Source organism: Coregonus lavaretus (genome assembly GCF_964263955.1).
Source record: "Coregonus lavaretus genome assembly, chromosome: 34".
NCBI classification, from domain to species: Eukaryota; Metazoa; Chordata; class Actinopteri; order Salmoniformes; family Salmonidae; genus Coregonus; species Coregonus lavaretus.
The window spans coordinates 22,540,028-22,552,926 of NC_140021.1; the positions used below are offsets into that span (position 1 = coordinate 22,540,028).

A 12,899-nucleotide genomic window follows, 5' to 3' on the forward strand; every position below is an offset into this window, starting at 1 on the left:
AGTGAGCAACACCACCTGCTTTCAGAAGCAACATGGTGTGCTTCTATAATGGAAAGTGTCATCAGAATAGCCTACTACTATACTACTACTACTCCTACTACTACTACTATTACTTGTATTACTAATGTAACACAGAAAAATATGGCTTCTCATAATTTGATAACCTACTGTATTGAGTAATTTAAAAAACAATGACAGAGAATGATGACGCCCAAACTGTTTGCGGTCCAACTACAGTCCATGCCTATGTGAAACCCACATCTAACTCTAAGATAGGACAGCATAGGCTATTTATTATATTGTGTGTGCACAGATCTTGACCGGGAGCACAGAGCATTGCAGAGCTGTTCATCATGGTAAATTCAAATACTGATTGAAGATTTTAAAAACGGTCTGAAACGTATTCTCATCATACCTCTACTGTACTTGCAAGCGTCAAATCCCCTTTCTCTTGACAATATTGGAGGGTTACATTTCAACGCCGCTGATTGGCTACATTTGACGGGATAACCCAGTATTCTAAGAGTCATACCATTTCACTCAAAAGGGGGTTTTTGTGAACTATGCGATTGCAACACATTCCATTCTTTACAAAATGCATGAAAAATATCGTAATGAAATCATACTAGATTTTCAGTTTCTATTTGTCTCACTATTACCAACAGAAATTTGACTAACATTTTGATTGAAAGTGCAGCGACTTATTACTCTCTCCCCCGCCGTTCTTGGCTCGAGGTCCAGCTCAAAATGGCTGTAGAGAAACAGTTATGAAGATCCGCGGTTGTACAAGAAATGAATATGTCGCAATTGACAAATTAACAAAGAAGCCTCCAAAACAACCCGGGATACAGGTGAGATGTCTGAAAGTAACTCTGCAATTTCGTCAAAGCCTTTCACCGTTGGCTATAGAAAATAAAGCCCAATAGCAACGAACTTGCTGTGCAATGATATTACGATGGTAATTTCAGCCAATAGGAAAGTAACGATACAGAGGGAGCGATAGCAGGCTTTGGCCTTTTCATAACATTGCATATCAGGAAAAACACAAGCTACCGGTGTTCAACCAGTGTGTTTAGGTGTGTGAAATAGCTGTGAATGTGTGCTTTCCACTGATTTGCAAACACGAAAGTCGTGCATCTATTTTTTGGGCCATGCATTTAACTACAGTAGACTAAGTAATGTATCAGCCCATGTCATTATGTATATTATAGTTACCACAGCCACAATGCCAAAATTGGCTATATCGTAAAATTTCATGAAAACTAAAATGTTTGGTCTTAATTTTAGGTTCGGCATAAGGTTAACAGTGTGGTTAATGTTAGGTTTAAAATAAAATGTTAAGAAGATAAGTTGTAGAAATAGGCGGGGGATTATGGCTTTGTGGCTGTGGTAACTAGTGACGACGGTCATATATGTCAGTGTGTTGTCCTTGACACCTTCACGATCAGCCAACATAAGAAAACGACTAGCTTTATTTTGTCATTCGTAGTTGCAATTGGAAAAGCAATATGATAGGAATCATGTAACTGCGTAGATGTATACAGATGCTACATCTACCTGTCCAGGTGCCACAGAGATACAGTGGCACTGATAGTGGCCTGTAGACAAATCCCCTGTGCCACGGTTGAAAAGGGATAATTTAATCATTTGTTGAAAAATTAAACACAGAAACGTTCCCTACTTGTACCAAAAATAGTTTTCTAAGAAGAAGAGAAAATAGGAAGTACACCTGTTTTATGGCCTTTCTCGTGTGATGATTTCACTTTCTCACTTCAGCTCAGGCTCAATTAGTGAGGACAAGGTTACTTTTCAAACATTGTTGGATGTTCTCTTAAAGATTGTTTTAAGGTGTACTGCTATTTGTTAGCGCAGTGTTATTATGATGCACTAGTGGTGGTAAATCATTGGATCTGATCAATTAGATTAATAGCAATTCAATGTTTGAAATACATTTACATTTTAGTCATTTAGCAGACGCTCTTATCCAGAGCAGACGCGCTTAAACATTATTTTTATTTATTTATTTCATACTGGCCCCCTGTGGGAATCGAACCCACAACCCATGCTCTACCAACTGAGCTACATCCCTGCCGGCCATTCTCTCCCCTACCCTGGACCAATTGTGCGCCGCCCCATGGGTCTCCCGGTCGCGGCCGGCTACGACAGAGCCTGGATTCGAACCTACTTGTACTGTTAAATACAGTACAAGTATTTATACTTATTAATAAGCCATTGTCAACTTACCGTCTATGGTTATTTTGCTCACTGCTCAATGTCAATTGCTCGCTGTCAACCTATGTTTACATTTTATTGATTTTGTACATAAAAAAAATATTTGTTTACAAATGCAACTGGGGCCATGTAAATAACTGTTAGGCTACTCATTTTGAAACCACCGGTGGCACCTTGTGTGACCATAAAAGTCTGTGTGAAACTGGGCGGGCACAATAAAATAATTTGGTTGCAAAAGTTACTGACCTGCCCTACACCTTAGAAAGCCTTTGCCTTCACCATAGAATAATACTATTATGATGCATTGGTCTCCCGGTTGCGGCCGGCTACAGCAGAGCCTGGATTCGAACCAGGATCTCTAGTGGCACAGCTAGCACTGCAATGCAGTGCCTTAGACCACTGCGCCACTCCTTCAAGACTGTTGGAAAAGCATTTCAGGTGAAGCTGGTTGAGAGAATGCAAAGAGTGTGCAAAGCTGTCATCAAGGCAAAGGGTGGCTATTTGAAGAATCTCAAATATAAAATATATTTTCATTTGTTTAAAAAAAAAAACTTGAATGAGTAGGTGTTGTAAAACTTTTGACCGGTAGTGTACAAGGATGTCTCGCAGCTAAAATGGCAAGGGAACTCCTCACTCAGTGCAAAACATGGATTTAATATCTCTGAGTTTTCGCAGTTTTTTGTAGAACTACCTGCAACTGGACACACACATTAATAAGATGCTTTTTTTCAACGATTCCTTGCGAGGCTTTCCATTAGCGAACCTGTAACAGGTATGGAGAATCACATATCCTGTTAACAATTCTGTAGCAAGGTTAATGTAGCCATCATTCTACATATTCAAAATTGGCCCACAAACGCTTATATCAATTGCATTATGACAGCTGAATCTCCCATAATAACCGTGCCATTCCAAATACAAAAACCGGAAAAAACATAATAAATACAAAACACAGCCCATTATAAAGTGGCCAGTGGAATGTAAGAGGATGGCACGCTTCTTTTGATTCTAAAATGAAGGAAATCGGCGCAAAATTATAGAAGTAGATCCTCCCGCAGCTTAGAATGCCCAGCATATTATAATATAGATGTTGTAAACATGTTATTGTTAAACATGCTCCCCTTAAAACATTGCATTTCCTATTTCATGATGACAGAGAAAAGAACTGCATGCAGTCTGATGAATGGCAGTTGGCCTAAATGTGAAGAGAAACACTGAATATGCACACTCAGTGTTTCTGAGGACACACCAAGGCATGGAGTCCTATGAAGTGATTCACTGAGGTGGATTTATGATGGCAGGATGGAAAGGGGGGAACATTCCACTAAGGAAGAGCCATTTAAAATCCTAGCCCTAGACAAAATGATGAAGATGTCTGCTTCCATGTTTGTGTTGTGTTCTAGGGTGATTTCCTTACCATATCACATTTATTTTGCTTTCCCTGAAGCAGCATATGGACAAATACAGTGGCTTGCGAAAGTATTCATCCCCCTTGGCATTTTTCCTATTTTGTTGCCTTACAACCTGGAATTAAAATGGATTTTTGGGGGGTTTGTATCATTTGATTTACACAACATGTCTACCACTTTGAAGATGCAAAATAGTTTTTATTATGAAACAAACAAGAAATAAGACAGAAAAAAAAGAACTTGAGCATGCATAACTATTCACCCCCCCCAAAGTCAATACTTTGTAGAGCCACCTTTTGCAGCAATTACAGCTGCAAGTCTCTTGGGGTATGTCTTTATAAGCTTGGCACATCTAGCCACTGGGATTTTTGCCCATTCTTCATGGCAAAACTGCTCCAGCTCCTTCAAGTTGGATGGGTTCCGCTGGTGTACAGCATTCTTTAAGTCATACCACAGATTCTCAATTGGATTGAGGTCTGGGCTTTGACTAGGCCATTCCAAGACATTTCAATGTTACCCCTTAAACCACTCGAGTGTTGCTTTAGCAGTATGCTTAGATTGCACACAGGTGGACTTTATTTAACTAATTATGTGACTTCTGAATGTAATTGGTTGCACCAGATCTTATTTAGGGACTTCATAGAATAGGGGGTGAATATATATGCACGCACCACTTTTCCGTTATTAATTTTTTAGACTTTTTTTAAACAAGTTATTTTTTTCATTTCACTTCACCAATTTTGACTATTTTGTGTATGTCCATTACATGAAATCCAAATAAAAATCCATTTAAATTCCAGGTTGTAATGCAACAAAATAGGAAAAACGCCAAGGGGATGAATACTTTTGCAAGGCACTGTAGGCCTACTCCGATCTCTATCGAATCGACCACAGCCTGTATGTTTTTCATAGCAACGAATAGCATGTGTTGCTAATGATACACTATATATGCAAAAGTATGTGGACACCTCTTCAAATTAGTGGATTCAGTTATTTCAGCCACACCCGTTGCTGACAGGTGTATAAAATCGAGCACACAGCCATGCATTCTCCATAGACAAACATTGGCAGTAGAATGGCCATACTGAAGAGCTCAGTGACTTTCAACGTGGCACCGTCATAGGATGCCACCTTTCCAACAGGTCAGTTCGTCACGTTTCTGTCCTTCTAGTGCTGCCCAGGTCAATTCTAAGTGCAGTTATTGTGAAGTGGAAACGTCTAAGGAGCAACTATGGCTCAGCCGCGAAGTGGTAGGTCACACAAGCTCACAGAACGGGACCACTGAAGTGCGTGGCGCGAAAAGATCATCTGTCCTCAGTTGCAACACTCACTACCGAGTTCCAAACTGCCTCTGGAAGCAACGTCGGCACAAAAACTGATCATCGGGAGCTTCATGAAATGGGTGTTCATGGCCGAGCAGTAGCACATATGCCTAAAATCACCATGCGCAATGCCAAGCGTCGGCGGCTGGAGTGGTGTAAAGCCATTGGACTCTGGAGCAGTGGAAACGCGTTCTCTGGAGTGATGAATCACGTTTCACCATCTGGCAGTCCGATGGACGAATCTGAGTTTGGTGGATGCCAGGAGAACACTACCTGCCCTAATGCATAGTGTCAACTGTAAAGTTTGGTGTAGGAGGAATAATGTTCTGGGAGTGTTTTTCATGGTTTGGGACCCCTAATTCCAGTGAAGGAAAATCTTAACGCTACAGCATACAATGACATTCTAGATGATTCTGTGCTTCCAACTTTGTGGCAACAGTTTGGGGAAGGCCCTTTCCTGTTTCAGCATGACAATGTCCCCGTGCACAAAGCGAGGTCCATACAGAAATGGTTTGTCGAGATTGGTGTGGAAGAACTTTACTGGCCTGCACAGAGCCCTGACCTCAACCCCATCAAACACCTTTTGGATGAATTGGAACGCCGACAGCGAGCCAGGCCTAATCGCCCAACATCAGTGCCCGACCTCACTAATACTCTTGTGGCTGAATGGAAGCAAGTACCCGCAGCAATGTTCCAACATCTAGTGGAAAGCCTTCACAGAAGAGTGGAGGCTGTTGTAGCAGCGAAGGGGGACCAATTCCATATTAATACCCATGATTCTGGAATGAGATGTTTAACGAGAATGTGTCCACATACCTTTGGTCATGTAGTGTAAGGTATTCTTGATTAGGCTTAATGCATTTCTTATGTATCATGTAACACTAAAAAGGAATTCCCTCTGTTTTATTTTATTAAGCAAGTCCAATACATTACAGTGATATCCAGTGGAAGTGTGGGACTCTGATCTAGTGTAAACACACTCTGTTTGAAAGATGTGGAGCGCTTACTTTGGCATGTTAGGAGCTACAGTGTGGTTTCACATGTGGTGTGAGGAGAAGACGGGTGAGGAGAGAGGGGTGAGGGGGGTGAGGGGTGAGGAGGAGGGGTGAGGAAGAGGGGAGAGTGGTGAGGATGGGGGGGAGAGAGGGGTGAGGAGGAGGAGGGGAGAGAGGGGTGAGGAGGAGGAGGGGAGTGAGGAGGAGGGGAGAGAGGGGTGAGGAGGAGGGGAGAGAGGGGTGAGGAGGAGGAGGGGGGAGAGGGGTGGGGGGGGGGAGAGGGGTGAGGAGGAGGAGGAGGAGGAGGGGGGAGAGGGGTGAGGAGGAGGGGGAGAGACGGGTGTGGAGGAGGGGAGATGGGGGAGAGAGGGGTGAGGAGGAGGGGGGAGAGGGATGAAAGAAACTTCCGGTCAATTATAATCATGTCGGTATCGCTCATTTGTTGCAAGAGAGAAGAGATGGAGATAGTGAATTAATGCTTAGCTCTACTCATCTCAATTCTGTAGACTTTTAAATTATAAAGCTCACCCTTGTGTTTATTGTTGAAAGAACAAGAAGGTATGTTAGACATGTGCCAAGTCTTTATGATAGAAGATAGGAGGTCGGTTCTGGAGAATAGTTAGGCTGTACAGGATAAGTATAATATCATGGTATAAACTGAGAGCTGCTATGCAAGGTGAGACTAGGCCTACATGCCAAAGGATACACATCCATATACAGTACATACTGTATTTCATGTGTAATGTATTCTCAATGTTATGGTCATTGAGGTTGTAATCTTGCTGTCAAAAGGGATATCCATTTTTGATGAAAACATCTGTAAAAGAACTTGACCAACCTGACCTACCTCAAAATGTATAGATTATCCTGGAAGGTGTTTCATGAAACATTATAGTGACTCAGCCCTACCTTAATCAGAGGGCCTTAATATCTATTCAGACCTGCAGAAGAACAGCTTGTAAGAGGAAAAGGAACAGTGCATACCTATTAAGGAAAGTGCATATAAGTCTGAATAATGAATAAGGTCCATATTGTGGGTGGCTGGATGTGGTACAGGTACAGAAATAGGCTAGTGAATGTTTCAGTCACTGGTTAGGCCGTGGTTTAACTTTCTGACAAGAACGTGGCTGTTTTTGATGCGCACTTTTAGTAGAGTAGCCTTATATACTGAGTATACAAAACATTATGAACACCTGCTCTTTCCATGACAGACTGTCCAGGTGAATCCAGGTGAAAGCTATGATCCCTTATTGATATCACTTGTTAAATCCAATTAAATCAGTGTAGATGAAGGTGAGGAGACCTGTTAAAGAAGGATTTTTAAGCCTTGAGACATTTAAGACATGGATTGTATATGTGTGCCATTCAGAGGTTAATGGGCAAGACAAAATATTAAAGTGTCTTTGAATGGTAGTAGCAGGGTTTCTGTTAGGAAAATGTTGCGCCGGACGTTTGACTGGCAACATTTTAATTTACCGGAAATTTTAGAAATCTGCCGGACCTTAATGCATTGGGTGCATAACCTGATTAGAGCAACCACCCACGGTGCTCAGAATGACAGAAATCACATTTAGATTATAGTAATTAATATTAACAGAACATGCAAGTCGAGGATGCAATGATGTGCGGTCCTTCTTTCTGAATTCTAATGTGCCCTTTGAAGATGTTAGAATAACTGTCCATATTTACTTTTCCTCAGCCAACAAGACGAGTAACGAACAGCAAAATCACTAGCCTATGTCAATCTACTATCCCCCATAGTAGAAACGTTTACCTATTCTGTTGGTCAGCATGTCGAGAAAGAAACTGCCTATTCCAAACAGACTCTGGGACAGTTGTGGGAAGATGGATCCTACATTCATCCAACCAGTAGGCCTAGGCAATATCAAAAATAAACTTAAAAAGCAATGAGTCTGATGCAACAGATCAGAACGTTTAGCTTAAAATGTTGGTAAACTTTTTTTTCTTAACATTATAAGCACAGCAATGCAGTAGGCTACGCACAAATGTTCGTTCCATAATGCAATTAGTGAGAAAACACCATTGTCAAAGGGCACTGCACATGCAAGCGGTTTCATGTGAAAGAGCTGAAAATATCCGTTAGAAATTTAGAAAGAGAGGAGATCTAAAAGGCTACTTTGAAACAAGGTAAGACATGCCTCAGCTCTCACACTGTCTGACAAATCAAATACATTACGAATATACTATAGACTAAACACGTGCCAATTTAATTCCACTACATAATGCAAATTAACCTATAGACCGATAAGCATGACCAGTGAAATGTATTTACATTGACTGGCATTTCCATCAATGAGTAGGCTAAAAAGTATTATTTCGCAATGGGATTTTTTTATCTTCTCCCGGACAATTGGGCCGGCGGCAATTTTATTTATCGGCTTTTCAAATTTGTTATAGGCCAAAAGCTGGCTATTACTGGCTAACGGAAACCGTCGGTAGTAGGTGCCATGCACACCGGTTTGTGTCAAGAACTGCAACACTGCTGGGTTTTTCCACGCTCAACAGTTTCCCGTGTGTATCAAGAATGGTCCACCACCCAAAGGACATCCAGCAAACTTGACATAACTGTGGGAAGCATTGGAGTCAACATAGGCCAGCATCCCTGTGGAAAGCTTTCAACACCTTGTAGAGTCCATTCCCCGACGAATTGAGGCTGTTCTGAGGGCAAAAGGGGGTGCAACTCAATATTAGGAAGGTGTTCCTAATGTTTGCTATACTCAGTGTATATGAGGCGTTATGCTTAGTAAGCCATTTGTTATTCATCGTTATTTCAGTGGTTAATTGTCCAGTTATAGGCTGAACATACTGTATTTCAATGTAATAATCACGTTCTCTGGCGCCAGTTCTGAGCCACAGTCAGTTGATGAGAGGGAAACCGTGTGTCCGGTGTTCAATAATGAAGTTGTAATAATAACACGAGAAAGCTGAAATGACGCCGACTCACGACCTCATGATATCCTGTTTCAGTCATAAAGGCACCTAGCTGGACTGATGGCACGTGAAATGAAACCATCTTTCATAATGTAAACGGGAAGCTGTGTTTAGTAAGGAAGCAGTCAAGGGAAACGCTGTAATAATGACAGAAAAGAGAATACCTTGTTTAGTTAGGATACGATAAGAAAGACAGAGGTCTAGACTCAGGTCGACATTGGTCCATATAGGCTGGTAGAGACGCACATTAATAGCCTACACGTGCTGGGCTTTCCCCCTCTAACTCCTCATAGTTTTATTTATTCATATTTTTCAAATCTATGCACTTAATTGCGCAAGCGTTGGAGAAAACGTAGATCTAGCTTGTTTCATGTGGGCTTTTTGTATTGAAATATGTCCATGACATGGCATGCGGTAAGGTTGAACTCCAAGCCCACTCCCTGTCATCTCTCGGTGTAACTCCCTAGCCCAGCAGTGGGTGTGGCACATGCGTATCCTCAGAGGCAGGAGGGAGAAGTTTAGTTTACTTTTATCCTCCTGTCTCCAGGCCTCCCAATCTCTCCCTCCTGTTCCCTCTCTCCCCCTCCCTACCGCCTTCCCTCTGGCTGGATCAGGTTACCCTGCCATTACTCAGATGTTCCCCAGCGCGGGTGCTCTGTGTCAGGGGCGGGGAGGCGGGCGGGGAGCCTGCCCTGCCGCAGTGCCTCACCGGTCCAGTCCTAGACCCAGACCAGGCTGACTGCCTGGCGCACAGAGCAGACCACAGACGCCCCTGGTCAGTGGAGCCGCTCCAGCTATGGCATAGGCTCAGAGGAAAATGACACAGTCGGGTGAATGGTGGCTCAGCTGACTCTCCATAAACCCCAGAGCTGTATTTCATGCTCTATTACAGAGTAGGATGTGGACCTAGGAGCTAGCTAGGTTCTTTCATCCTGCAGTTTAAGAAATTATGATCTTAGATCTCTTGGATGGTTTTATTTTATTTGAAAGATACTTTTTGTTCTTGAATATAATTTTCTGGGTTCATTGTTAAAACTCCTAAAAATGTATTTTCTTATTTTGCTAGATATTTTGCAGCTCATGTAGGCAACCAAGAATCTTGGCTCCAGTATTCTATTTAGAGGCAATGCCGTACATCGAGGACCCGAATGCACAACAAGGCCTGCTTGCAACGTCAGACAGAGATTTGTGGACCTCATCGTTTTATGGTTGTGTAATGTCGGGTCTCTTGACGAGTAAAATGTCTTGTTAAACCTTACACCACCCTACTCCCATAAAAGTGAGTGATGTAGGCCATAGATGCGGGCCTTCCTGCCACTGTGTTAAGGATGACCCTGCTGTAGTGCTGCTGCTGTGGGATGTGGGAACTGGGAAGGGATGGGATGTGAGTGGTCGGACGGTCTGGACAGAGGCTTCTTGGTCAAAGCATGACGCTGCAGGATTTTCACTGGCTGATATTTATCGGCTGATAAATGGATGCTGAATGAAACTAAAAATCTGAGAAGCTGTCTGGAGAATATTGTAGTGTGTGTGTGGGATCTCTGGTGTGTGTGTTTGCTTGCATGTCGTGATCGTGGGTGTTACTAACAAGACTTCCAGGTCAGGCTAGACCTGGGCCATTCCATTCCTCCATTCCTTATTCTAGTCTATGATTGACAAATGCCTATGCATTATAGTCTCCCTAGGCAGATGGTTACCTAGGGTGGGGTTCACCAGACTATATGCATTATGTCAACAGCCAAGTTGAGCCAACCGCATCACAAGACACAGTAGCTATAGCAGCATCTGATGACACAGGTCAGCCAGCCTATCAGAGGTAATCCAGTGTAATTGAGAAGGGAAGCCATGTCGTCGGGGAGGTGGAGGGCTCGGGGCAGTGATCTGTTCGTTCCTCATCTCTCTAGTTGTTTTATAGTAATTAGACATCTGTGCTTGGGAATGATTGTCTAGTAGCAAGGGAGCGAGGGACGGCTCCTGTGCCTGAGGGGCTGTTGTTCTGTCACAGACAAAACAATGGGGCTGCAGACAGACTCTTGTTTATTGCAGCCTGTTTCATTGCCTTCCACTCTGTCCTCCCTCCCTGTGCAGTGTGTGCTTGCATTCATGCAGCATAATGTATGGCACAGCAGCATTATTTGCACAGGAGAGATGTTTTATGTGATATTTTTTTCTCATGTAGAATTATAGATGGGGTTTGGAATATTTAGGACAACCTATATCCAGGGCGTCTTTTTGCCCTGAAGAGTTCAATTAGACAGCAGGATGATTATTCTCTCTCTCAGATCTTAGAATTTATAGGCAACAAGGAGATCTTCTATTTCTCTGATCTTATTCCAGAAAGTCTTTCTGATTACGGTGCATCTTTCTGCTGATGTTTTGAAATCAGGCTATTAATGTCACTAGGAATGAAGCGGACAGTTTAATAGATACAAACTGCTGCATCTGAACATTTTGGTGATGAATTTTGAGATGAATAGTCCCTTGCCTTGTTTTGTTAGAAGCGGGAGATCCCACTCTTGGGGCCTCATTTATCAACCGTGCGTAGGCACAATCTGTGCGTAAACCATGCATGGGATCATTTCCACGCAAAGTGTGAAATATCAATATGAATGTTTGCTTGAGAGTGTGCGTAAATTTACGAACAGCCATGACCATGCGTAACACAGTGCCATGTGGTGGAATATGGGAACTGCTTGTCAAGCATAGAATGGGGAAATTATATGTTGAAAATGTATGAAATTGTGAGAGTAATAATTAAATGATTTTTCGATTTCATTGTATTTCCATTGTGAATTGAACATAGTGTATCTTTTTTATTTATTTTTATTTTTAGGGGGTAGATCAGCTCTAATATTGCAGATATATTGTAACTTCCATCAATGTAATTGTCTGCATCACTTCCAATCCCCCATATGTTTTTTTGTCTCGCAAATATACAGCTGTCGAAAAAATTAAGAGACCACTTCAAAATTATAAGTTTCTCTGGTTTTACTATTTATAGGTACAGTGAGGGGAAAAAAGTATTTGATCCCCTGCTGATTTTGTACGTTTGCCCACTGACAAAGACATGATCAGTCTATAATTTTAATGGTAGGTTTATTTGAACAGTGAGAGACAGAATAACAACAACAAAAATCCAGAAAAACGCATGTCAAAAATGTTATAAATTAATTTGCATTTTAATGAGGGAAATAAGTATTTGACCCCTCTGCAAAACATGACTTAGTAATTGGTGGCAAAACCCTTGTTGGCAATCACAGAGGTCAGACATTTCTTGTAGTTGGCCACCAGGTTTGCACACATCTCAGGAGGGATTTTGTCCCACTCCTCTTTGCAGTTCTTCTCCAAGTCATTAAGGTTTTGAGCCTGACGTTTGGCAACTCGAACCTTCAGCTCCCTCCACAGATTTTCTATGGGATTAAGGTCTAGAGACTGGGTAGGCCACTCCAGGACCTTAATGTGCTTCTTCTTGAGCCACTCATTTGTTGCCTTGGCCGTGTTGCCTTGGCCGTGTGTTTTGGGTCATTGTCATGCTGGAATACCCATCCACGACCCATTTTCAATGCCCTGGCTGAGGGAAGGAGGTTCTCACCCAAGATTTGACGGTACATGGCGCCGTCCATCGTCCCTTTTGATGCGGTGAAGTTGTCCTGTCCCCTTAGCAGAAAAACACCCCCAAAGCATAATGTTTCCACCTCCATGTTTGACGGTGGGGATGGTGTTCTTGGGGTCATAGGCAGCATTCCTCCTCCTCCAAACACGGCGAGTTGAGTTGATACCAAAGAGCTCGATTTTTGTCTCATCTGACCACGACACTTTCACCCAGTTCTCCTCTGAATCATTCAGATGTTCATTGGCAAACTTCAGACAGGCCTGTATATGTGCTTTCTTGAGCAGTGGGACCTTGCGGGCGCTGCAGGATTTCAGTCCTTCACGGCGTAGTGTGTTACCAATTGTTTTCTTGGTGACTATGGTCCCAGCTGCCTTGA

At 42.5% G+C, this 12,899-nt stretch overlaps 1 protein-coding gene across 1 annotated transcript in view; it reads left to right on the forward strand.

Moving 5' to 3' along the window:
- Positions 1-762: 762 nt before the first annotated feature.
- The window catches only part of LOC311109409 (zinc finger protein 438-like), a 92,360-nt gene continuing 80,223 nt past the window's right edge, over positions 763-12,899 (forward strand). The window contains exon 1 of the mRNA XM_084152272.1: positions 763-851. The gene's annotated coding sequence lies outside the window, so the exon portion shown is untranslated. The remainder of the gene's footprint in view (positions 852-12,899) is intronic.